Below are 4,876 nucleotides of genomic sequence, written 5' to 3'. Positions count from 1 at the left end.
CCATTCATCTGTTGATGGACACTTAGGCTCTTTCCATGTTTTAGCTATTGTGGAGAGTGCTGCTATGAACATTGGGGTACATGTGCTCCTATGCCTCAGCATTTCTGTATCCCTTGGGTAAATTCCTAGCAGTGCTATTGCTGGGTCATAGGGGAGTTCTATTGTTAGTTTCCTGAGGAACCTCCACACTGTTTTCCAGATGGGCTGTACAAGTTTACATTCCCACCAACAGTGTAGGAGGGTGCCCGTTTCTCCACATCCTCGCCAGCATCTAGAGTTCTCTGATTTGCTCATTTTAGCCACTCTGACTGGTTAAATCACCCATATATTATGTACCTTTATAGGATAAATGCTTCTTAGGTTTATATTCATTAGTTTGACGATAGGGTAATGATAACATAAAATTCCATTGAATATGATATAGTATTTTCTCACCTGTAATTGTAAGTTCTATAAGTTAATTTGTCTAATGACAGGTGCAAAATATATAAACAATCGAACAGAATCAAGACCAAGTAGAATCAATGCCCTACACACATGGTAAGCATTTCAAACTGTGCATGAAGCACAGTCAAAGCTTATGTCTTAAGGCTTTATGAGTTTTCATTTTTATAGTAATAAAATCAAAGGTGAAGGACCACTTTAAAGAGGGCCAGGGGACAGAAAACGATTTTTAGAAATGGACAGAAACTTTCAAAAATTTAGGACCATAAAATGGGTTAATGAGAAGCTGATACAAAACTCCTTATTTTGCTGACTTTTTTTTAATGTAGCAAGAAATAATCACTAGAGATTAAGTTATCACAGCAGAAAGTTTTCTGCTTCTTTGAACTGCTTTCTAATTCAGCCTGAACAGATGACTTTGCATCCACCCTAGTTTTGCAAGGCACACCTGCCTTTAAAACGAATGCATCAATAGATTTCATCCTTTGATCTCTTATCACATTGTGTTTCAAAACATCAGAGTCTGAAGCTGTGTCTTGAATAGTGGCCAAACCTCAAAAAACACAGCTCTGAGTTTGATCCTGAGCCCATAAAATCTGAAGATTTGCAATCTCAGCCACAAGACTTTTTTTTAAACCTCATTATAATATGTGAAGTAGTTCCTTCCTGTCAGCAACTTTAAGGCTTAAAGGATTCGATTAAAAATTTATGGCTGTAAAGTAATGAGACTTTCTTTTAAACAATTTTAACTTGAAGGTCTGCCTCCTAACTAGCCCTTATTTACAAAATAGTAGGATCCTCTAGTACTTTCCCCTCCCAATAGGTCACTTTGCTCTGGATTCTGAAGGAGAAATGGGTTTGTCACACAGTTTCCCAAGGCAGTGCCTGCTACCCAATCTAAGCCACTGCCATGGCCAGCATCACTGCTCTCAGCTCTGGATTCCAAATCCCTGCCTCTTGCAGCTCATTATTTCCTCAACACTCTGTTTACTCCAAGTGTAGAAAACCACCCTTTCTCCTTCACTCAACATGTAAGTACAGAGTTCTTTTATCAAAGGTTTAAAGGTAACAAAGGGTAATTATAACAGTGCAGAAACAATTTCAAATTGGATTCTACAAATCAAAACCTATTTTTAAAGGTTTGTCAGAATTCCTGATCATCATTTACATTAAGTCCCTTCCCTCTGTCATGGTTCTGAAGTCTCCTTCTCTCATTCCAAAACTTTCTCCTATTTTTCTTCTATTTCCTGCTTCTCCATCAATCTTAGCCACAGAGAGGGCATTTCTCAAATTTCTGTTACTTTACTCTACAAAAGGGAATTTCAGCTCTTCTCATTCAGTCTTTTCCCTTCCAGACATTGCCTAGAGACAGACCTAACTAACCTTTTACAACTAACAAAAAAGCCCATCTCGGTGTCTTCTAAAAGTTCACTTTGTAACGAATGCCCCATCCTTTTAGTTGATCTGACAAGAGCTATAGCCCATCTCTAAACAGTATTTTTTTTACCTGTTATAAACACATACCAGAAAGTTTACAGTCAGATGACTATTGTACTCTCCAAAAAACCATATGAGAGACTATTCACTTACTAAAATGTTATCATCACTCTTGTATTACCTTCTAAACAATTTACTAATTTTTCAAGAAAAGTGGCTTATTGCTGCATTCAGAACACCTTTCTTTGGTTTAATTCCCTTACCTCTGCTTCAATCTCTCATTCTCTTGCCTACATTCATTTATTCATTCACTCAACCAACCAATGTATATAGAACTAGGTGTGGGAAACAGGGTATTAGTACTCAAGATGCTTTCAGTTCAGAAAGGGCTATACCAGTTTACCTATGAACCAAGAGACAGGGAGGGCAGAGTTCTGTGTCATTAGACTGAGTTCTAAAGTTAGGATGAATCTGTTCAAGTTGTGACTAGCTTATATGGATACTTTAGGCTTGAGATAGAAAGATGCTACCTACTTGCAGGCTGACCATTAGTACCTCCATAGAGATACATAGAGATACATAGCACATTTCTGCAAGTAGGCTAATAATGCTACAAACGGTGCCTCCTTCCTGAAAATACTGTATGTAGTCAGTGGAATGCTTAAAATGAACTGTCCTAAATTTTAACTGTTTTTCATTCATTCAGTCAACCAAGAAATATTTCTAAGGGTCTATTTTTTATGGGCTGGAGAAGGACAGCCGCATCTACTGAGTATCACATTCATTTATAACTGAGTTCTAGGCATCATGTTACATCAGTTGAATGAACAAAGTCAAGAACTGTCTGGTCAATTATACCTTGATAAAGTTGAAACAAAAAGAACTATCTGCAGTTTTATTACCACAATAACAGATCTTCATAAGGTTAGTTTTGAGTCAACAGTAAAAAATTATATCTAGAATACTACTTTGGAGAGGGGCAAGTATACAATGCATTTTAGAGAAAATGTAATCCACAAAGGTAATGTGTTTGACTTTCTTCATTTGAAGAGTTAATCTTCAGTTGCATGGAAAATGAAAATATTCAGGAAGATACTTCTTTCCCTAAGGATTATGGAGAGTAAAAAGTTTATCTGATAACATGTAAGTCAACTTTAAGGCAATTGGATGTCTTAATCCAAAAATATATTTTTTAATGTTTATTTATTTATTGAAAGGTGGGGGGCAGACATAGAGGGAGAGAGAGAATTGTAAGCATACTCTACACTGTCAGCATGGAGCCTGATGTCGGGCTCAAACTCACAAACCTTGAGATCATGACCTGAGCCAAAACCAAGAGTCAGACACTTAACAGACTGAGTCATCTGGGTGCTCCCCCAAAATATTTTTAAGTGAATTCCTTCTCTAAATTTACTTTTTAATATCCATGTAAAATAAGGGAAACTTGCATAAGTAGTTCTTATTGTTCCTCTTTTGTTATCTAAGCCAATGATAAGCAAAGTTTCAAGGTACCCAAAGTCTGTCTTGATATACTTCTATCTCTCTAATATTTGGGTAGCACTTTGAACCTACACTAATAGTCCGCAGCTGCTCAAGACTTCCTTAGTTCACTGGACCTGATGACATCTCATCCCTGGATCATTCTTCAAAACATAACCATCCTTGGTCATATTCCTTCCAGCATCCAACTGCAAATTGGGCTAATCTCATAAACCAACTCAAGCTAACATATTAATTAATGGTGATAATAGCTTAATATACTGCTGCTTTAAGGGAAATCTGCAAAACATGAGATTTATAGAAATATACCATAATACAAGAGTGGGGAGTATTTTTCCCATTTATGGCCACTGATTAACTAAATCTAACATTAAAATAATAAACAAAAAAATCAAGGATTATAACAAAAATAAACCAGCTTACATTTAACTTTAAGAGAGGAAATAATATATGCTATCTGACATTTGTGTATAGTCTGCACATGTATTTATTGTTCTTATAAAACTTAGGTATATTTTTTATTCCGTTTAATATTTAAAACAATGCTGGAAGTTCATACTTTTCCTATTTTAGAGATGACAAAAGTTAGTCTCAAAGAGGTTATATTACTGACTATCAAATGGCACAGCAGGGACTCTAAACAATTCTAATTCCAAGTATTTTTCCACCAGGCACGACTCCTATAAATGTTCATAATATCTCATTTGAAACTAAATAAAAGAAACGTGAAAATACACAGATGCAACGATAAAACTACACTTTATTCCACATATGGTCGGTTTAAAAAGTGAAGAATAAGATGGGGAGCGCGAGTGAGCAAGCCAGGCAAGAGGAAAAAGTAGGAAAAGAGATTATTGAGCAGAAATGTCAAAGACAGAAGAATAGATAAGGGAAGGAAAGAAAGAAAAAGGCAGGTGTGTCTGAAAGGAAGGATGAGTCTGGACCCTTTGGGGTCCTTCACTCAGTGCTGTGTCCAGCCAACACACCTGGCTTGCTCCAGAACAGTCTTGTTCTGCCTTCCTCTTCCTCCACCTCTCAGCAAAAATCTTCCCCTATCTAAGCCGTCTGGAGATCTGTAGGCTAGTATTTCCACAGATCCCTAGAGCCCTGACCTTATCTTGGTCTAACGACTGTGATCACCATAATTAGTTTTCCTTTCAACTCCTCAGTGAAAAAACTAAAAGCTATTTCAGAAATCTGCATTTTCTTCTATCTCTGAGAATGGATGGAAACCCAAGCACTTAGTAGGATGGTAGCAACAAAACAGCAAACAAATCAAACTAAGACTTCATCACTCAAACAGTCAATGGTCAAACTTGCCTTACACACACCCTGTTCACTGAAAAAACACTGCTCTCAGTTAGATAGACCACAGGTAATTAAATGCCTGTACTTATTCACCACTTAAATTTCTAAATTTTAATTTTTTTATTAAAAAATTTTTTAAATGTTTTATTTATTTCTGAGAGAGAGAGACAGCGTGAACAGGGGAGGG

General features: G+C 36.6%; 1 protein-coding gene across 2 annotated transcripts in view; it reads right to left on the bottom strand.

The window, feature by feature from the left end:
• CAB39L (calcium binding protein 39 like) overlaps positions 1–4,876 on the bottom strand; it is an 89,914-nt gene that overhangs the window by 47,087 nt on the left and 37,951 nt on the right. The window lies entirely within an intron of this gene.

This window comes from Crocuta crocuta, unplaced genomic scaffold (assembly GCF_008692635.1).
Source record: "Crocuta crocuta isolate KB4526 unplaced genomic scaffold, BGI_CrCroc_1.0 scaffold190, whole genome shotgun sequence".
In the NCBI taxonomy this organism is placed as follows: Eukaryota; Metazoa; Chordata; class Mammalia; order Carnivora; family Hyaenidae; genus Crocuta; species Crocuta crocuta.
The sequence above is the reverse complement of the archived record's forward strand: the minus strand, read 5'-3'. Positions and strand labels throughout refer to the sequence as shown.